At 40.3% G+C, this 22,950-nt stretch overlaps 1 protein-coding gene and 1 non-coding gene across 2 annotated transcripts in view; one reads left to right on the top strand and one right to left on the bottom strand.

Annotated features, from left to right (window-relative positions):
* Nucleotides 1-22,950, bottom strand: part of FREM3 (FRAS1 related extracellular matrix 3) — an 86,003-nt gene that overhangs the window by 38,295 nt on the left and 24,758 nt on the right. The window lies entirely within an intron of this gene.
* LOC123391582 lies at nucleotides 4,516-4,618 on the top strand. The gene has a single exon (XR_006606273.1). It is a non-coding gene; the product is annotated as a U6 spliceosomal RNA (small nuclear RNA).

Genomic DNA, 22,950 nt, shown 5'->3' with positions numbered 1-22,950 from the left:
GGGGAGGAGGACATGACTGAGGGCCCTCTCAGTGGGGAGCAGAGACATGGTTTCCTAGGATTTAGCTCTGACCTCATAGGCACTCCTCACAGGTGCAGCTCCTTCCCCTGCACCCAGAAGCAGGAAGCCGGCCAGCTGATGCATTAACGATTACATTCCAGGTAATGAGAGCTGGTTTAATGTATAATGAATAAGAGTGCAGAGCCTGGATTGCCTGAAAGTCCAATTTATACAAGACTTTGCATAGACAAAGTTCTGTACTTCAATGAAGAAATAACATTAAACAAAGAGGACCAAGAACTAAACTCTGGGGACAGTTGCATTTGGGAGCCAGTGATGGAAAATAAGTAATAGAATGGAAAATAAGAAGGCTGCAAGTTAGTTTTATCATGGTGTGGAAGTCTGATCTAAGACTATCATCTAGAGGAAAAAAGGAACAGTTTCAAGCAGAACTATAATCTTCTTATCCAAGGATGATGCCCTGTTAATTGCTTTATCAAACTATCATAGCTAGATATCTAGTTATACCCTAGGGTGGCATTTTTCAAACTCAGTACTACTGACATTTAGGCTGGGGAAATCTTTGTTGTGAGAGGTCGCCTTGTGGATCACAGGATGTTCAGCAGTATCCTTGACCTCTACTTACTGGATCCCAACAGCAGTCCCTTACCCACCACTGCCCTCCAACTGCAACTATAACAAAAATTAAAAAAAAAAAAATTATCTCCAGATATTGCCAAATGTCCCCAAAGAAGAAAAATGACCTCTCATTCAGAACCACTGGTGTAAAGGATTTTACGGTATCTGTGATAAAATTCTTCCTGTGCTTCATACTCCTGTTTTAGGAGAATGACAAAACAAACCTTTTGGATTTGAATTTGACATTCATAACCTAACATTTCTTATTGGCTTCAGAGTTTAGCCTGATCTCAGTCAATCTGAGGAAAATTAGAAGGCCACAATATCAAGAACATTAAAACTATTTTTCCTGTGGGAAAATCAGAGTTTGAAGTTGGGGACAAGAGCTCTATTCATGGAATCTGGTTCCCCATCACACTTATCCTGGGCAGCTTTTAAAGAGGAAGCACGAGGTCATCAGATTTAGGAGGGAAGACTGGAGGCTGCCCTCCCACATGTGATCTTGAAGCCCTAGGCATGTGCCTCCAGCCCTGTTCCCTCATCTGTAAGACTGAGGTAAAGAGAAGTACATAGGAGGCACTGCATGGGAGAAGCCTTGTAGGTAGCAAAGTGTGGGTGTGTCATTTTGATGGTTTGAGCTAATATTATTAAGTTTCTTTTTTTCCTTCATGAGTCAGGAGAAGAAATTGTTGATAAGAGAACTATGTAGAACATAATTAATGTTTAATGTTCTAAATAGAACCTATAAGCTCATAATGGGGGATGGAGGATGGAATAAAGAGGGACCAACATGTACCAGGTGCCTGATATGTGCTGAGTGCTGGGCTAGGAAGTGTGCAATAGGCCAGTAAAAAAAGAAAAAGAAAAACAAGAGACAAATGAGATGAAGCAGACAGGAGTTGGTGAACAAGAACTGATGGGACCAGTCTGGACAATGGAAAGATCTGAGTGCACAGTGAGGAGAAGGGAAATACAAAGGCGACTTTTGGGATGGGAATAGCTTAGAAATCAGCTATGGAAATAATAATGGAGAAAAACACCCAACTGCAGAATTTCTAACTACTTGAATTCAAGAGTCTAATGCATATACATTTTCACAATTATCTGCTATTGGGTAAAAAAAAAAAAAAAAAGGAAAACTACACTAAGTATTTTACCTAAATACTATATTCAGGAAGAGTTAATTTTTTTTTTAATTTTTAATTTTTTATAAACATATACTTTTATCCCCAGGGGTACAGGTCTGTGAATCACCAGGTTTACACACTTCACAGCACTCACCAAAGCACATACCCTCCCCAATGTCCATAATCTCACCCCCTTCTCCCAAACCCCCTCCCCCCAGCAGCCCTCAGTTTGTTTTGTGAGATTAAGAGTCACTTATGGTTTGTCTCCCTCCCAATCCCATCTTGTTTCATTTATTCTTCTCCTACCCATGGGGGCTTAAGTGGGTAGGAGAAGAGTTAATTTTGATGTAACTTATTTACCAATTCTAGTTTCTGATGTAATTTCTTCTTTTAAAAATGCAATAATTTTAAAAAAATTTAAAAACCCTTAAAGTAAAAAAGAGATTATATATTGCTATGGCACAATTTTGAAAATACAGCTACAAATTTTAGGATTGTTTGCTCCAGCTCTTTGAAAAATACCGGTGGGAATTTTGATTGGAATGACATTGAAAGTATAGATTGCTCTAGGCAATGTAGACATTTTAACAATGTTTATTCTTCTGATCCATGAGCATGGAATGGTCTTCCATCTTTTTGTGTCTTCTTCAATTTCATGAGTGTTCTGTAGTTCCTAGAGTACAGATCCTTTACCTCTTTGGTTAGGTTTATTCCCAAGTATCTTATGGGTCTTGGTGCAATAGTAAATGGAATCAATTCTCTAATTTCCCTTTCTGTCTTTTCATTGTTAGTGCATAAGAAAGCAACTGATTTATTTACATTGACTTTGTATCCTGCCACGTTACTAAACTGCTTTATGAGTTCTAGTAGTTTGGGGGTGGAGTCTTTTGGGTTTTCCATATAAAGTATCATGTCATCTGCGAATAGAGAGTTTGAATTCTTCATTGCCAATTTGAATACCTTTTATTTCTCTTTGTGGTCTGATTGCTGTTGCTAGGACTTCTAATACTATGTTGAACAAGAGTGGTGAGAGAGGGCATCCTTGTCATGTTTCTGATCTCAAAGGGAAGGCTGTCAGTTTTTCCCCATTGAGAATGATATTCATTGTGGGTTTTTCATAGTGCCGGAGGAAACAATCCTAAAATTTGTATGGAATCAGAAGAGACCCTGAGTTGCTAAGGAAATGTTGAAAACAAAACAAAACAAAACTGGAGACATCATGTTGCCTTATTTCAAGCTTTACTACAAAGTTGTGATCACTAAGACAGCATGGTACTGGCACAAAAACAGACACATAGACCAGTGGAACAGAATAGAGAGCTCAGATATGGACCCTCAACTTTATGGTCAACTAATCTTTGACAAAGCAGGAAAAATATACAGTGGGAAAAAAGACAGTCTCTTCAATAAATGGTGCTGGGAAAATTGGACAGCTATGTGTAGAAGAATGAAACTCAACCATTCTCTTACACCATACACCAAGATAAACTCAAAATGGATAAAAGACCTCAACATGAGGCAAGAATCTATCAAAATCCTAGAGGAGAATATAGGCAGTAACCTCTTTGAGCCACAGCAACTTCTTTTAAAACATGTCTCCAAAGGCAAAAGAAACAAAGGTGAAAATGAACTTTTGGGACTTCATCAAGATCAAAAGCTTCTGCACAGCAAAGGAAATAGTCAACAAAACAAAGAGGCAATCCACAGAATGGGAGAAGATATTCGCAAATGACAATACAGACAAAGGGCTGATTTCCAGGATTTACAAAGAACACCTCAAACTCAACACACACAAAACAGATAATCATGTTAAAAAATGGGCAGAAGACATGAACAGACACTTTTCCAAAGAAGACATACAAATGGCTAACAGACACATGAAAAAATGTTCATCATCACTAGCCATCAGGGAGATTCAAATCAAAACCACATTGAGATACCACCTAACACCAGTTAGAATGTCCCAAATTAACAAGACAGTAAACAATATGTGTTGGAGATGATGTGGAGAAAGGGGAACCCTCTTACACTGTTGGTGGGAATGTAAGTTGGTGCAGCCACTTTGGAAAACAGTGTGGATATTCCTTAAGAAACTAAAAATAGAGCTTCCATGTGACCCTGCAATTGCACTACTGGGTATTTACCCCCAAAATACAAATGTAGTGAAAAGAAAGGCCATCTGTACTCCAATGTTTATAGCAGCAATGGTCACGGTTGCCAAAAATGTGGAAAGAATCAAGATGCCCTTCCACAGATGAATGGATAAGGAAGATGTGGTCCATATATACTACAGAGTATTATGCCTCCATCAGAAAGGATGAATATCCAACTTTTGTATCAACATGGACGGGACTGGAAGAGATTATGCTGAGTGAAATAAGTCAAGCAGGGAGTCGATTATGATATGGTTTCGCTTATTTGTGGAGCATAAGGAATAACACGGAGGACATGAGGAAATGGAGAGGAGAAGGGAGTTGGGGGAAATCAGAGGGGGAGACATGAGAGACTGTGGAATCTGAAAAATAATCTGAGGGTTTTGGAGGGGCGGGGAGTTGGGAGGTTGGGTGAACCCGGTGGTGGGTATTAAGGAGGGCACGTATTGCATGGAGCGCTGGGTGTGGTGCATAAACAATGAATTTTGGAACACTGAAAAGAAATTAAAAAAATAAATAAAAGTTTAAAAAACCCACAACAATAAAAAAGTGCTAGTGTGAAAAGAAATACAGCTAATAAATGCTGAATCTCATACTTGCTATGGCAACATGTACACTAACATTGGAATGATACAGTGAAGATTGGCATGGCCCTTGCTCAAGGATGACACACGAATTCGTGAAGTATTCCATATTAAACAAATAAAATAATAAATAAATGCTGACTGTCAAATGAATAAAATAAAGTACTGAATGATAAGGTGTCCGCTATTGTCAAACGTTAACGGCTCATGGCCTTGAACTTAAAAAAAAAAATGAATTAACTAGGATATTTGGTCTTAAATGTTTAATAATTACCCAAAGAATAATCTAATATTATACTTACATTTTTAAATATTTTTAAAATATTCCCTGACATTTTCAAATAGCTTCATCTTCATAAACATTTATCTTCTACAGATACCAACTTTAAAATACATCTGAATTCCTTAAGCACCTCCTCATCATAATACCTGTAACTATCAGTTGTCACACAGTGTCAGTTAATGTCATTTGTCTTTGGAAAATGCTTCACAGTGCCTTATTGTGATGAAATGTGTTATTCTGAATTCGAGGCTTGTTGTGTACTGATAAGCTGCATGTCTACAGGATATAAATATAATAAATATAATATATTTTCCCCCAGTAGAGCTATAATTTCAAGGAAAAGAAAGGAACTTGAGACAGAAGAATTAGCAAAATTAGGTAAGAAGAAAAGTCAAACTGCATGTCAGATTGATCTCCATTTTCTTCCCCCAGCCGACCCCAGTGCTCCTGGAGCTGTGGGTAGCAATTTGAAAAATGTGCTTTGTTGAGTGAGATACACTACATCCCCTTCCTGCTCGAGGATGTTATTCCACTCCCATTTCTTTCACATAATTCACTTCTCTTCAATAATTCCACAAGCCTGCCTGATCCTCCCTTCAGTGCTTTACAGTGCAACCACTCACGACTCAAAGCTGGGAAGGAGAGGTGTCTCCAACACACAGGCCATGTCCATTCTCTTCTTGAGGAACAATAGCAGGTTGTTTTGTGAAATCACGCAGCAGGGTTTTCAGAAAAGCAGGGGGGAACCAAAGAAGAGCACACAGATGAGACATCTGCAGTCGTTTCTCTCCTTGTGTTCTTCTAAGCCGCAGCAATGTTACCTCCCAGACCATGTTTCTATATATACTTCTGCAATCTTTGGAAATGTCAGGGTAGGGGGATAGGTGAGGCAGCAGGTGTGGGGTGGGATGGGGAGGGGTGGCAGGTGCAATGCAGTTTTAAAGAGGTGTTTGGTATATTTTTTTCAGAGATCTCCCCAAACTGTCTTGATGATAAATTTGGCTTCCATTTTGAAGAATAAATACTGAAAACATTACTGCTATGTATAACAGTACAAGTTTTCCGTGCCCTTTTCCACCTTCCTAAAATAGAGTACTTCAATATTAGCACAGTGGAAGCAGTGGGAAAATATACAGACCAGAAGATTTTTAAAGATTCTTTTGCATACCTCAATAGGGGCACCACATTCTGCTCTTGACACAAAACAAAACTATCCAAAGTACTCTCAGAGCAAGATTTTAGAGAATTAAAAAAAAGGATAACCCTATATTAGCAGAAGTTTCCAACTATTAGGAAAGTAAAAAGATACTGATTGTATGAGCATATGCAATGACTATTTCTCTTTGGGATTTGGGGCTCCACGTGGCTTAACTGGAAGGGAGAAAACTGTGCTTTCTTCATTCTCAAGACTGTATGGGATTGAGTCAAGGAGGGTGTTGAAGCAAACTCTGCCTTCTAGAGAATGTAATGCCGTGTAACATATGCAGCAAATTCCTCTTTGGGGATCAACTGTGTGTACAGGCTGTGAAGTGATCTTTGAGGGTCTAGTTCTAAAGAGACCCTTGAAAAAATAATAAAAATATTATTTTACATTTCAATAGTATGTATTATTTAACCCCCCCCCCCCCCAATCTAGTGTTCTGCTCATGTTCTAGAAACTGATCACATCACACTGGGCATATAAGTTTGTGTTTTATTGGCTTAAAGAATGAGACAGTGTAATAAAAATTATACATGTATATATAATGAAAAGCAATTATTTCCTGAAAAGCCATAGTGCACTCTATATCTTAGGGAGACCTAGCCAAAGAAGGCTCCTAGAGTCTTTTTTTTTTTTTTCCTTAAGATTTTATTTATTTACTTGAGAGACACAGCAAAAGTGAGAGAGATTGAGAAAATGTATGGGGGGAGGGGCAGAGAAAGAAGCAGACTCTCCACTGAGAGAGAGCCCAATGATGGGCTCAATCCCAGGACCCTGAGATCATGACCTGAGCCGAAGGCAGATGCTTAACCTACTGAGCCACTGAGGCACCCTAAGCCCCTACAATTTCTTATAGGTGTTCAACACAGGGCACATCTCCCTGTGGGTCTACTCTAATGTCAGTGACTAGCAGCTCTGAAATAGTGAGTGTGAAAGTTAGAATCACTTACTCTCCTATAACAAAAGAGATAAATGTCACATCCCCATCCCAGCTTATGTCCACAGTTCGCTCAAAGGATATATAAGACTGTTTCAAGAGCGATTTGACTTGTAAGTGTTGGGAAGGAAGGAGCCATGTGAAAAAAGTGTCAAAAGAAAGTTCTGTAGAGGCATAAAAATAAAGGTCTTCTCATCACAGCCCAGACTGTAGAACCAAATGTATTCACACACTCTTGTAAGTGGGTTTGGCCAAACTTTGGAACCATGTAACTAAGCTCTAAATGAATGGGGAATGACCTCTGGTAGAGTTCTTAAGGTCTGACAAGACAATAATTAGGAGAGTTTGGAAGTTAAAGTAAACCTCAGCCTAGCTCTGTGTCATCTCTGTTGTTCGTCCAGGCATTATAAAAATGGGCAAGCCAGAGAGCCAACAGATGTCATTAGCCTAATTCTTGGCATGCATTTATCAGGCAAAGAATATAAACTGAGTTTAGCAACCCCCCCTCCCCGGGGAGGCATTCCGTTTGTCAGCAATTTCTTTCTGCCAGACCACAAATCAACAATTGCTAGATAAATGAAACACTTCCATTCAACTTACAAACTCTTGGGCAAACTATTTATTTTCTAGAAATAAAAATTCCTTTTTTATAGCACAAGGTATAAATGGTCCCAGTGGGTTCCACTAAAGCAATCAAATGCCAGATCCATAAATCTTATAGACCCTTATGGAAAATGGAAGTGGCTCTGTTAGGCATCACATTGAATGATGCCATAGATTCACAGAATAAAAAATGGTAGAATAGCACATGCTAATAGGTCTGTGACAGACTGAACCCATTGCTGTGGTAACGGTAAGGGAAATTCAGCGTAACAATTGCTTAAGATATATTTTACGAAGACAATATTTGTTTTGAAGGCTTTGAGTTATATATTTTTTGATTTATGCTGCTGTGGAATTTGACATTGGATATACCATTATGTATAATGATCAGGAGACATTCACATGTGGAAAGAAATCTGACTGTGGTCTAAAATATAGTCTAGGCTTTCTGTTTCTCTGTGTCTTCCCTTCACACTTATTCCTTCCTGCTATGTGTGTATGTGTGTGTGCTTTGTTAAAGCCTCTCTCTGCTTCTTTTATCTTGTCCTTCCCATGCATTTGACTCTCTTGTATTTCTACTTCATCTTTGTGTTCACATGAGATCTTTCCAGCTTCTAGAAGACTAGTTAGTATTTGTATACATTGTATTTAAAAGAATTAGAACATAAGGAATGGTGATTCCGTAAGCAGCATTACAAAGAGGTTTCTCAATTTCTTCTTTGCCTGTACCATACCAAATGGAATCCAATCTGGTAGCTTCCTTGAGGTTGATGATAAAATCTCAAGGTAGTGCTTCACTCCCATATCTTTCAAGGAACATGTTGAAATATAAAACTGGGTATAAAACTCATATAAATAAATAAATAAATGGGTAGGTAAGTAGGTAGATAGGTACAATCTCTGAGGTCATTTCCGGTCTTTGAGTTTGTGATTCTAAGTGGGTATAGTAATACTCATAATAGTTTTTATAATTTTGCTTTTTTTTTAAATAATAAAATGAAAGCTCAATCTATAAGGCATATTAATTCTTTCAAAAAGTGTTGCTTGGAGTTTGTAAGGAAAAAGAACATTTTCCTCCTAAGAGCATATGAATTTTATGGTGCCAGCAATAGAAGAAAAATACGATTGCCCTTACACCAAGGTCCTTTCCACAGCATGGAATTTCCACAGTTATATTCGAGTAAATGGCCTCTCAGTTTCCCTAGGCAGGCCCAGGCAGAAGTCATGAATCAAGGACTAAAACATGCTGTTTCTGTCAAGACTACCATTTCCACAATGATTATTTCCATAATTTTCCAGATTCTGGATTTCTTTCTGTGTATTAGTAACAGGTGACACAACACAGTGGGAATAAGAATCAATAGAGAAAAGAGGGGATTTGTAGTCAGCCTGCAAAAAAGAGGGGATTTGTAGTCAGCCCCCTAGCACCCTGGGCAGCACAGTAGGAGAATCCGAGAAAGGAATTTTGCCAAGACAAGCCAAGACAGTAATGATCTCTGTAAATGCTTAGTAGTTCTTCTGCACTCCCCAAGTAGTAGTAGTCCAGCCTGGGACAAAGAGACACCATTATGCCCTGATTGGCTCTTCATCAAGTTTTGGGGGGCGGGGATTTGTATTTGCTTCAGGAATGGTTAAAACCTTTTGGCAGAACTGCTGCTGTGATGGTTACTTTTACTTGGCTGGTTGACAGAGCCCAGCGTTTTTGTCGAATGCTAGTCTAGATGCTGTGAAGGTATTTTTAGCTGTGATCAACATTTGCAGTCAGTTGAATTTAAGTAAAGCATGACATGCATGGCCGTCATCCGCTCATTTGAAGGCTTAAGATCATGACAGGCTTCCCCAAAGTGATTCTACCTCAAGCCTACAACATGGAAACCTGCCTCAGTTTCCCACCTCCTGGCCTGCCCCGAAGATTTCAGCATAAAACTGCAATTTTTACCTGAACTACAGCTTCATCAGCTCCGCAACTGTGTGAACCAACCTCACTCTCTGTCTCTCTGTCACTGTTTCTGTCTCTGTCTCTGTCTCTGTCTCTCTGTCTCTCTCTCTCTCTCTCTCTCTCTCTCTCTCACACACACACACACACACACACACCCCCCTCCTACTCTTCTGTGCTTCTGGGTTCAGAACTGTGACTAATACAGTCACCATAATCCCTACCCCCTACCCTCTTTTTTTTTTTCTCTCTGATACACCAAGCTTTTCTGAAACTATTCTAGATGCAAGCATCTCCCAACATGTCCTTTTAATCGTATTTAGATGTTTGGACCCTGTTTTCATTTGTTGTAATCCACTCAGATGTATTTAGCACACAGCCACTGCAACGTGAATTCTCTGGGAAGAATTTATCCCTTTCCCCAGTGACAGAGATGAATCATTTTAATCCACCTAATTTGCCCAAAGAGCTTTTATGAAGCTTTAAACTCAGATTCTTCAAAAAAGACAATATTAATAGATGAAAAAGAAAAATCTATGCTTCTAAAACTGAGAACCTTTACCACTGCTTGAAAATGCTAGGAAAGATTAGAGATATAACACAAAGATTTTAGAGAGTTTTTATATAAAATAGACCAAATATACATTCAAAACTATCCAGGGCAAAACTTGAGATAAAGAAGAGATATATATTAGCAAGGATTACTTAAAGTGTTAGGATATATCCTTTTGTATTTTTCTGGAGCTAAGGATTAGATTTTTTTTTTTTAACTTAAATTCTTTGGCTTGCAAATCTTAGTTTTATAAAATAGTCAGTTTCACATTTTAATAAGGATAGCAAAATGAGGGTGTCGTTTACAGAAAAAAAAATCAGAACAAGATTCTGTGACTGATGAATTTCTTTGTGAAAATTTCCTGCATTTGATTGCGGTTACAGATTCTGCCTCACTGGTGTGAAACATTGTAACTAAGTTTTCTTTAGTTATACTCATGTTCTAGATCCTAGATTCTTCCTCTGCTCACTGTGTTTATCAGGCAACCTCTGATCAGCACTGAGGCTTTCAGAAAACCTCTTTAGGATATTCTATATTATAAAATCATAGCATCTGAAAATCAGACAATTTTACTTCTTCCTTTCCAATTCTGATCTTTCTTTCTTTCACTCTTTCTCTCTTTCCTTCTCTCTTTCTTTCTTTGCCTGATTGCTCTGGCTAGGATTTTCATTACTTTGTTGAACAGGAATGGTGAGAGTGGGCATCCTCATCTTGTTCCTGATTTTAGAAGAAAAGCTTTCAACTTTTCACCATGGAGCATGATGTTACCTGTGGCTTGTATATATGCCTTTATTATGTTGAGATATGTTCCTGCTATGCCTAATTTGTTATGACTCTTTATCACAAATGGATGTGGATTTTGTCAAATGTTTTTTCTGCATCTGTTGAGTTGATCATATGATTCTTTTCTTCTATTCTATTATTGTGACATAGCACCTTGATTGGTTCATGTATGTTGAAGTGTCCTTGTGTCCTCAGGATAAAGCCTCCTAGACTATGGTGTGTATAATCTTTGTAATGTGCTGCTGAATTTGGGTTACTAGTGTTTTATTGCATCTATATGTGGACACTGGCCCATGGTTTTCTTTTCTAGGGGTCCATTTCTCTGATACACTTTTGAGAAGAGGTAGGCCTTCTTAGAAGAGTTGAAGACACGCTTCGCTTTTTATTTTTTATGAGGCTTTTAAACATGACTCAGAGTACCTACATTAGAAAGCTGTATACAAGTCTTCCTCTCTTCCTGTCTGCCATTGCATAGGAAACTATACATGTAGTAAACGATTCATACATGAGCCTTCATGTACCTGATATGATGGTACTAGATAGCAGAATTTCTCCAGTTTATTTACTGGCAAGTCAAGTTTCTGTGTTCACACTGGTTAGCATCCTTTGTTGCTTCTGGGGGAAAGTTTTAGGACCAGTTCCTGGGACTTGCATAAAATTCAGAACAAAACAACTGGTTGTTAAAACTGAATAAACCAATCTATGGCATCTACTTTCATGGCTGGGCTTGGCAAAACAGGATTCTAGCTGGGGGTATTCTATACATAGTTTTAATCTTTCTATCCTTGTTCCTAATTATTGCTGTTGTCATGTTGATTGCTAACAAAATCATACATATCTTACAGTTACTATTCCAGCTGTCATGCATCTGAAGGTTGTAGAACAGAAGGAGTCTGGAGGGACCCTGATAAAGAAAGTGATATTGGATAAAGTTAGTCCCCCCTCACCAAAAACAGTGCTGTAGACCCAAAAATCTGACAATTTGCCTATCCTTCTGGAGTCACTGCATTTTGTCTGGATTGATGAAAATTTATAGGAGGGACTGTAAATGAACTTTGTATTCACAGAAGCTCTTGCCCAGGAGATACTGAAAGCTGATGCTGTACCTCCTACCATTGGTTCTAACCAGCCACAACTGGTCAACTGCTATGAATGAAAATCACCCACTATCTAAAGATGATCAGTGACTGGTAGGCTAGTCTTCCACAGTCAATGAACAATGGGGCTTACTATAATCAGTTGTATCAGTGCTACAGAATCATTTCACCTTCTCCTAAATGTAGGCTCTGGTCCTTAATTAGTACAGAGTGAACTTCCCTTTCCTAGGATGTATAGGTCCCTGACTCTTCCTCTTCAGTGAATCACTCTGAATTTCCTCACTGATGTGTATTTCCTTGCCTAACAAGTCAGTAAACTCAGCATTCACTTATTTGACCATTGCAGTGGTCTCAGTATTTCTTTTAATAATCTTCATATGTCTCTATATTATTCATTATTTAAATAGGAGATAATCCTCTCTCTCTCTCTCTCTCTCTCTCTCTCTTTTTTTTTTGGCCAGGTAAGTAATATAACTCTACGGTGTTAAACTGGGACTTTAAAAAAAAAAAAAAGATTCTTGAGTGGTTTTTATTTTTTTTTTAAGATTTTATTTATTTCTTTGACAGAGAGAGATCACAAGTAGGCATAGAGGCAGGCAGAGAGAGAGAGAGGAGGAAGCAGGCTCCCTGCTGAGCAGAGAGCCCGATGCGGGACTCGATCCCAGGACCCTGAGATCATGACCTGAGCCGAAGGCAGCGGCTTAACCCACTGAGCCACCCAGGTGCCCTCTTGAGTGGTTTTTAAAACAGATCCCATAATCACCCCACTTTAACACTTGCTAGTTTTCCTCTAATTGTCACAGACTATAGAAGCAAAGAGTTAATGTTCATCATTAGATAATTTCTCTATCATTTGCTAAATTTCTTTAAGTATTTGGCTTGTTGTACACGAATTGAGCAAAATAGAAACTTTTGATTTCCTCTGAATTCAATAGGAGTTCAGAGGATAGGTGAAACATGCCTTACAAAAAATCAGCATTGCAGTTCTCAAATACCAAATGCTTCAGATAAGACGACTCAGCATTTCACTGGAAAGTACCTGACGCCCAGAATGGGGAGGTATATATTCAGAGGCACAGCACAGGATGCTGGCACCTGGCGCACCTTAGATTTCATTTCCTAACAGAGGGTAACTTTGCTTTTACTTCAGTGGATACTGATTAGTAAAGTAAAATACCATTCATCTGTTTCTTTTGTTCACGAGTTCTTTTGACCCTCAAAAGAACTGGTTTCTATATTAATTAGAATTGTGAGCACCCAGTAAGGACATTAGGAAGTCCTTTGGCCTGTGAGAGAAAAATAAAAACCATCTTAAAATCACGTCTCTTTCTCTCCATACTTCTTTGAAGATAAATGAGGAAAGGATAGTACAGATGATACAGGGCTAAGTGATCCATTAAGCACTGAATGGAATCGTGTACTTTAATATTATTATAATTCCATTTCAATGGACCAGTTCTTAGTGCTACATTTATTTTAGTCTCTGAAGAACTAATGGTTTGAATTTTATTTTTCTATCTTTTGTGTTTTTCGTAAGTCCCCAGTTGCATATAACATCTCACCACCTTTTACTTAATATTAAATGTTGCCAATGGGTCTTAAAACACCGGAAAAATAAAATAAAGTTAAAAAAATGTTGCCAGTTTCCTCCCTTTATTTGGTTTTCCTGGTGTGCTCTAAAGACATAATTTTAAAAATAATTAAGCTGTTCCTTCAAATGGACTTTTCCTTTCCTTTAGAAGAAAAGAATGAATACATCAGAGTTTTAAAGGCCATAAAGAACAATAGAAAATAAAGCTGGGAAATTTAATGGGATATTGAAATGAATCCCATTCAGCTCTCTGGACTCAGACCTAGTTTGTGATGACATGACTAAACGCACCAAGGTCAGAATCATCAGTAAATATGGAACCCATTATGGTTCCTTCCTCAGGAAAATGGTGAAGAATATTGAATCAGCATGCCAAGCACACTTGCTTCTTCTATGGCTAAACCAAGATGAAGAGACAAGTTGTGGGGATCTGGCTCTGTGGTTCCTGCATGAAAATGGTAGCTGGCGGTACCCAGACCCACAGCAACCTCTTCTGCTGTCACAGTAATGTCCGCCATCAGAAGACAGAAGGAGTTGAAACACCAGTGGAAGCTCGATGGTTTGAAACATTGCTATTCTGTCATAAATGAGTTAGTTTATGTAACAACAATGAAAAGAAAAAAGTAAGGGAAGGAAGAAAAGAGAGAAAAGGAAAGGAAAGAAAATGGAAGAAAGGAAAGAAAAAAGAAAAAAATTTCACTCAGTCCATTTGGGTAGTGTGAGTTGAACAACTGAGGTGAAGACCATGCATGTTTGCTATAATTCTGACAGCAATTCTAATGTGCAATTTTTCCAGGACTACCAAGCAATTCTCTGACTCCACCTGGGTGTCCTACAATTCAGCTTACTTCTGACATTCTCTACCCTGAGATAGCATCTGGTCCCACAGGTAAGGGCTCTGTCCCATTAGACTGCCCTCACTTTATTTTTTAATTTTTTTTTTAACATTTTATTTATTTTGAGAGAGAGAGAGAGAGAGAGAGAGAAGAGTGGGGGAGGATTGGAGGGAAGGGGAGAAGCAGACTCCCCGCTAAAAACAGAGCCTGATGCGGGGCTCAATCTCATCACCCTGAGGTCATGATCTGAGCCAAAATCAAGAGTTGGATGCTTAACTGACTGAGCCACCCTGGCGCCCCAAGACTGGCTTCAGTTTAGATGCCAATCACAAGTCCAGTCTGTCCCTTGTGTTTCTGACCAGGTGGCTATAGACAGAAATTCCAATGACTCCCTCCTTGGGTTTGGTTAATTTGATAGAGTGACTCACAGAACTCAGAGAAACATTTTACTTCCTAGATTACTGGTTTATTAGAAAAGGGTACGACTCAGAAACAGTCAGATGGAAGAGATGCGTAGGTAAGGGGAGGTGGGAAGGGGTGCAGAGAGTTTCCGTGCCCTCTCTTACTACCTCTACTTGTTACCAACCTGAAACTCTCCTAATGGACGTTTTAGGTTTTCATGGAGGTTTCATTACAAAGAAATGATTGATTCAATCACCGATCTTTGATGATTGGTTCGGGCCCCTCTTCCCTTCCTGGAAGTTACAGGGGCTAGAGAGGTGGAACTGAAAGTTCTAAACACCTGGTTGGCTCCCCTGGCAATCAGCCCCTGTCCTCAGACTTTCCAGAGTCACCTCATTAACGTAACATAAGACACCATTATTGTTCTCATCACAGGAAATGCAAAGGGTGTTAGAAGCTCTGTTCTAGAAATGGGAAGAAGACCAAATATATACATTCCTATTATACATCACAATATCACACTTGTCTGCTTGTTAAGGACATGAAGAGCTTGGAGAAAAAAAAAATCTGCATGGTTGATTCTAGCATCCAGCAAATCATATGGTCCCTTCTATTATTTTATATTCCTGGTAAACCTTACCAGGCATTGGTGGTAAAACTGAAACCCAGATGCTCTGATGTAATTATTAGAGTGGTTTCTGTGTTCATTTGCTACTGTCATGTACAAATTGCCACAAACTTAGAAGCTAAATAAAGCACACATATATTATCTTATAGTTTCGGTGGATCAGGAAGACTGACATGGCTTAGCTGAGTCCCTGGCTCAGGGTCTCACAAGACAGCAATCACAGTGTTAGCTGGACTGCAGTCTTATCCAAAATCCTGACTAGGAAGAATCTGCTTCCAAGCCATTCCGTAGGGATAGATGCTTCTGGGATTTGTCCCGCTTAACTGACCATGGGGGCCTGCACACACATAGGCAGGATAAGGAATGTTGTTTCTTGGACTCGTGCTGTGTGAATAATCTTGGGAGCCTGGCTATTCAAAACATATTATCTGGCCTCCAGGTTGGAACTGGCCCTTCTGTTCTGTATCGCACAAGCGCAAGTCTTGTCTCACATGCCCTCCTGCTCCAGGCTGGGCTAGTCCCCCAGAACAGAATCGGGAGGGGAGGTAGGCACACGTAGCCCAGACTTCTGGAAAATCTAGAAACATGATAACATGGAAATGTAGCTCGCTCTTAACTGCACATAGGTGAACAAATGCTTAATTTCAAACCCTGTTATTTGCCCTATAAATACGGCCCTTATGGAGACGGTCAGTTGGAAGTCTCACCTGAGAGGGGGACACCCTGCCAGGCTTCTCAGTCGGGACTCCAGCCAGGCTGTCTCCACGGGGCCTTCCCCAGCCAATGAGGTTGGGGGTTGTAAGTACACAACTTGATGTAACTTTGCCTCATTCTCATTTCTTGCCTGCTGTTACCTTCATCTCTGGGTTGGTTCCTTTCCTCTTCTGTTTCTACTAGGTTTCTATAGTAATAATAAAGAGTCCTTTCCTTTTCAAAACCAAACACTGCTGTTGTGATGCTATTGTTCAGAACATAAGCTCATTCAGATTATTGACGAAATTCATTTTCCTGTTGTGTGACCGAAAGCCCCAGCCTCTCACTGGCTATTGGCTGGATGCTGCCTTCCGCCTCTCAAGGCCTCCTGAAGTTTCTTTCCATGTGGGGGCATTCAACAGGTCGTTTGCGGTGCGGCTGTTTGCTCTTCAAGGCCTGTGGAGAATCTCTCAAGTTTGTGCTAGCAAGACAGACACTGATTTAAATTCAGACTTCAGAACAACAGACCGAAGAATCTTTTGTATACAAATTAACATTTATGAGGGGCGCCTCGGTGGCTCAGTGGGCTAAGGCCTCTACCTTTGACTCCGGTCATGATCCTGGGGTCCTGGGATCCTGCAGTGGGCTCTCTACTCAGCAGGGAGCCTGCTTCCCCCCACTCTCATTGCCTGCCTCTCTGCCTACTTGTGATCTCTGTCAAATAAATAAATAAAATCTTTAAAAAAAAATTAACATTTATGAACTCGGGATGAAATGAAAAAAGTAATAAAATGATTGTTGATAAGAATAAAAGGAAGAGATAAATTAGAGTGGATCTGATTCTTTCCAGTCTTCTAGCTGTGCTTGCTCTCAGTTAAACATGGCTTACATGTTCTGCCATATGATTTAAAACCATGTTCTTCCTGAACAACTGTGAGTAAAACAATGCCGTCCACTCAGCTGGAGTGGCCCTGTTCTCTGGGGCATTTGACACTCTTGCCAGAGGGAGGGAAGACTCAACTTTCCTAAACTTGCCAGACAACCACGCTTCAAGCAGTATCTTCAAACTGGTGTTCTTTCTATGATACCGTACTCCTTGGCGATGAACAGTGCGGGGTATGCTGGCCCTCGTAATGAAACAGGGCAGAGTTAGAGATGTGTTGGAGCTCTCAGGGAGGAATGGCTGGTGAGAATAGCCCTAGTGGGGCTGTTCCCTCCATTTCTACACCAGGGGAACTGAGTCCTGGGGGTACAGGCGGTAGCTAGCCGCTGAAGACTCTGTAGAGACCTGTCAGACACCCCTTCCAAATACCCCTGTTATACCGTGCACTAGCAGGTTCTGGGGGTAGGGCTCTCTTTCCTAACAAATGAGTCCACAGAAGAAAAAAAATTGGAGCTGCAAGGGAAAATCAATTTAAAACTTGAAAGGTGAAATTGTATAGAAAAAAAAAATCACTCTTTCATGCTTAATTAATCATAGAAAATGTGTCTGCCAGCATGCATCCATTTTATCAGAAAACAACCCAGGTGAAACAGTTAAGGAAATGGCATTACCAACCCCAACACTGTCACACATGAACACACGAGAGAGGAGAAAACCTTGCAGGCGGACAAAACTGTCTTCAGTGGTTCATAAAATCAGAGTGTTTTACATCTAGGGAGGACTCTCTCGTGAATATCTCCTCAGGGCTCTAAAATTAACATTTGGGAAGGGTTTCTAATGAAGTGTTTTGGCTAACTTAACTTTGAACTAAAAGGCAAAGGTTTAACTTTTTTGAAATGCTCTGCAGGCCTAAGGCTGGAGGTGGTAGCAGGTAGTTCTAGATCTTCCATTTTGAGCAAGAGATAAAAGAACTGTCTGGCATCTGAGAAGGTTTAAATGAAAGAAACTATACATTTGTCAAATCCGTTATTTCTCAAGCTTATTTGAACACAGGATTTTTTTTTTTCTTTTAACACAACAATATCTTTTAACAACCAGTTCTACGGGATTTCATTCAGGAAGTACCACTTAAATTATTTTGAAGTCATATCACACCCATATGGAAAAAAATTAATTCCATCAGTGCTTTTCAAACCTCACCCCAAAATAACCTTAAGGACACATCACAGTGAACTTGTCCTGAAGAGGGGTGAGAAACAGGGACCTGGGGCAGAGCTATGAGGCCATGAGCTATGAAGTCTTGGAGATACCTTAAAACTTCCCTGTGATTTTTGTATTCTGCTTCATAACAGAAAAACTTGTGTTAACTGAAAGTAAAACCCTGCTTAGGAGATCTGTGCCAAATTTACTGAGTCTTCTCACGTGCGCCCCAGCTCATGGACACAAACCCTGTATTAATGACGGTATTACTTGCAATAAGCATTGCAGAAGTCACAAAGTCTCTAAAGAAAGCAGACTACAATCTTAGGTTCCTGAGCCTCGCTCCTGCACTGTGCTAAGATTTCTGACCCTTTCATAAGAACAAACTTGAAAACAACTGATTTGTGCACACTTGAAAAGTGCTTGGCCCTGGGGCACCTGGTGGCTCAGTCAGTGAAGCGGCCGACTCTTGATTTCGGCTCTGGTCATGATCTCAGGGTCCTGGGATTGTGCCCTGTGTCAGGCTCCAGGCTCAATGGGAAGTCTGCTTGAGGATTCTCTCTCCCTTTGCCCCTCCCCCCAGCTCTCAAAGAAATATATAATTATTTTTTTAAAAATGCCTAGCATGTATTTTCAAAAGAAATTCAACTGATTTCCTATTAGTTGGAGCTCATTGTTAGTCTTTCAAATGAAGAAAGTGTTCCTCAAGGCATCAAGGACAGCACAGGTTACACCTTGATTTTTTTTTTTTTAAGATTTATTTATTTTGAGAAAGAGAGAGAGCATGTGTGTGTGTGTGAACAGGGAGAAGGACAGAGGGAGGGGCAGAGAATCTCCAATAGAATCCCGTCTGAGCACAGAGCCTCATTCAGCGCTCAAACCCATGACCCTGAGATCATGACCGTGAAATCAAGAGTTAGTTGCTCAGCTGAGTCACCTAGGCCCCCCTCCCCTTGCCCTGGCTTCTTCAAAGTGAGGGGAAAGCTTCCACTCCTAGCTATATATCTGAGAGAAATGAAAACATACATTCACACAAACACTTGCTCATGGCTGCTCCTAACATTATTCATAACATCCAAAAAGTGGAAACAGGCCAGATGTGCATCAGCTGATGAACGGATACATGAAAAGCAATATATCCATGTAACAGAATATTATTCATCCAGAAAATGAATGATGTACTGACATATGCTACAATGTGGAAGAACTTTGAAAACATTATGCTAAGTGAGAGAAACCAGACAAAGACCACACATTCCATGATTCCATTTCTATGAAAAATCCACCATAGGCAAATCTTTAGAAACAGAAAGTAGGTTAGTGGTGGCAAGGCCTGGAGTGGGGAAGCAGGTTGGGGAAATGAGAGTGACTGCTAATAAGTCTGGGTTTTTTCCTGGGGCAATGAAAATGTTAGAAAACAAGATTGTGGTGATGATTGTATATCCTGGGAATGTATTAAAACCCCAGAACTGTATACTTTAAATGGGTGAATTGTATAATATACGAATTATGTCTCAATAAAGGTATTAAAATATTGTATTTACATTTCATGTATTTTTATGTACTTATATTTCATGTAAATAAATAGATTTTTTAAAAAACAAAACAAAAACTGAGGGGCAGAGGAAGCCCCAGAAGAGGCTGATTATATTCAACAACACAGAACGTAAAATAACTTAGCAGGGAATTGTTTAGCGCTTTACAGATTTCTTGCTGTTTGCAATTAAAGGCACAAGGGAAAACCAAGCTTTATGTATTCAATCCACAAAATGAAATCCAACAGAAGATGCTAGAATTATTTCATACCTTGACTGTTTATTGCACCAAGTGAACCACATTTTATATTCCCTTAGTCATATTCAATTATACTGTTTCTGCAAACACATTCACATTTATCAAGTAACATATTAATCACATATGTACTTATTTGTGTAATAATGGTTCTCAGATAGCCTAAGCCTTCTTTCCTCCATAAAGTAGGTTAACATGACTGAAAATTCTTAAACTGCTTTCCATAAGAATAATCCCCCTTAGACCTACTAAGATCATGGTGGTTATCCAATAGATTTCATTAAAGCAGTTAACAGCATTCTTTTAATTTTTTTAAAGATTTTATTTATTCGTCAGAGAGAGTGTGAGCATATCCATGAGCATGGGGAGCAGCAGGCAGAGAAGCAGGCCCCCTGCTGAGCCGGGAGCCTGATGCGGGAATCAACTCCAGGACCCTGGGATCATGACCTGAGCGGAAGGCAGACGCTTAACAACTGAGCCACCCAGATGTCCCCAGCATTCTCACAATTTTAGGACTAGAAGGGCCCTCGGAGATGAACAATTCAACGTCTTCATTTTTCAGGAGAGCACCAGCCCTCCTCCATCGGGGAGCTAGCAGGCACGCAGGTCTCCTGATTCCCAGGCTTGTACTCTCCTGCTAAGCCTAGCTCCAAATGGTAATTCATGATAGCAACAATGACACTGAATAAGGTCCGGAAGCACTGATCAGAGTCCCAGTTCTTTTCAGTTGTATAGTTTATTAAGGGCTTTCAGGCACATAATTTTTTAGAGTCTCATCATATCCCATGAACCAGACAGAAATCAGTGTCTCCATTTTGGACAGAGGTTCAAAAAGATGGTAAGATTTGCCCAAGGCCATAGGGCTGGTAAATTCTGACTCTGGAATGAGAACTTGACACACAATATTTTCCAAGAAGAACTCATTATTCTTTGCCTCCAGGTCACCCAGGTTCTCGTGTTAGCAATCTGGGCATCACTTTGTTTTAGGTGATACAAACAAATTTCATCGAACACTTTATGAAGTGAACAGTCCCCTTTAGGAGATCTGTAAAATGGGGTGGAGGGCAAGAGTTTTGTGTTGTTTTAGAAGATGTTACTTGTTTGTATGTTTATTTATTTATATATTTAGCTAGCGGGGTGGGGGGGCAGAGGGAAAGGGAGAAAGGGAATTCTAAACAGACTCCACGCTGATTCCAGAGCCTGACGTGGGGCTCAATCTCACTACCTCTGACATCATGACCTGAGCCCAAATCAAGAGTTGGATGCTTAAGCAACCAAACCACCGAAGTGCCCCAGCAAGAATATTTTATAGGATAAAGACCACGGAATGGGGCACCTGGGTGGCTCAGTTGGTTAAGTATCTGCCTTCGGTTCAGGTCACCATCCCGGGTTCTGGGATTGAGCTCCACATCAGGCTCCCTGTTCAGCAGGGAGCCTGCTTCTTCCTCTCCCTCTGCCCCTTCCTCCCTCACTTGTGCACTCTCTCTCTTAAAATAAATAAAATCTTTAAAAAAAAAAACAGTGTTCAAGAATAAAGAGCAAGAAAGGAATAAATAGAGAATATCTGATTGGTTGGGGCCAAGTGTCAGCCTTGTTAGGGGCAAGAAGGCCCAGAATTGGCATGTGGAGCCTGGATGACCCCGGCGCACTGCATTTCCGGTCAAGCCGGGCATCTGCAGGGACATGAAAGTTATCTAAGCTTCAGTTCCCAGATGCGGCACTGTGGGCAGAAGCAGCTCCATCTCGGGCTTAGATATTTATGTCAATAGTCCCCCTTTTTTGATTACTCTCTTGACCATTTGAGAGATTTGATCAAAACTATCGGTCTTAGCATGACTCTCAGTTACCATTGCCTCTTCGGGTCTCAGTCTAGTTTGCACAGAAAGTATTATCCATTAGGCTTGTGTTCTTAGATCTGGTTATGTTTTTCTGTCTCTTTTGTTGTTCCAGTGGGAGACGGACCACCTGTCACTGGCCAGTGGAAGCCCACATGCATTTAGAACTTCGAGAGAACACGGCATATTAGGGAGATAGTAATAATAGTTGGAAAGGAAACACCAGGCATCACGCTTGGCCGCCTCTCTCTACTCCCTCAAATTCAAGAACTGTCCATTCTAGTTCCTACAAATTAAAAAAAAAAAAATCTATCCACTTCTCTCCACACTTGTTGCTACCACTTAAGGTTATACCAACATTATTTCTCACTTATTTTCCTTCATCTTCCTCTTTCTATTATTGTTTCCATCTGTGGTCTATTTTCTGTAATGCAAAGTTATGTGCTCAGAACACCCGGTGATCGTGTCAGCACTCTGTCTGAACTTTTACTCTTTCTTCATCACCCTCCGGATAAAGTCTGTTGACACATTTAGAACATCCTTCCTGGTCTGGAGGTTGCTCACTGTGTCAGCTCCAGTCCCGGCTCTTTGGTCTCTGTGGTCAGAGTGAGCTCACAGCAGTCCGCAAATTACCACCGCTCTTTCTGGCCATTATGCCTCTTCTTTTTCTTTTCCCTTCACCTGGCTAAATCCCACTCATTCAAGTGTCAGCTGAGATGATCACTTTCTTGGGAAGCCTCATCTGAGTCCTGGATAAGATGCCTTGCACATTTGCTCTCATAACAATCTAAGTCCCCCCCACCCTTTTTTTGTCCCAAAGATTTTATTTATTTATTTGAGAAAGAGAGAGCAGGAGGCAGGGAAGAGGGAGAAGGAGAAGCAAACTCCCCATTGAGGAGGGAGTCCCATCTGGGGCTTGATTCCAGGAATCCGGGATCACAACCTGAGCTGAAGGCAGATGCTTAACCAACTGAGCCACCCAGGTGTCCCACTGACTCTTAATATAGCATTTATCCTGTAAACCACCCCCCCACCTTTCAAAAAGATTTTATTTATTCATTTGAGAGAGAGAGAGTGAGAAAGAGAGCATGACAGGGGAGGGGCAGAAGTAGAAGCAGACTCCCCACTGAGCAGGGAGCCCTACTTGGGACTCAATCCTGGGACACCAGGATTGAGCCAAAGGAAGTTACTTAAC

This window comes from Mustela putorius, unplaced genomic scaffold, assembly GCF_011764305.1.
Source record: "Mustela putorius furo isolate JIRA1106 unplaced genomic scaffold, ASM1176430v1.1 tig00000242_pilon_pilon_pilon, whole genome shotgun sequence".
Taxonomy (NCBI): domain Eukaryota; kingdom Metazoa; phylum Chordata; class Mammalia; order Carnivora; family Mustelidae; genus Mustela; species Mustela putorius.
This window is presented reverse-complemented; position numbering and strand designations above follow the sequence as displayed.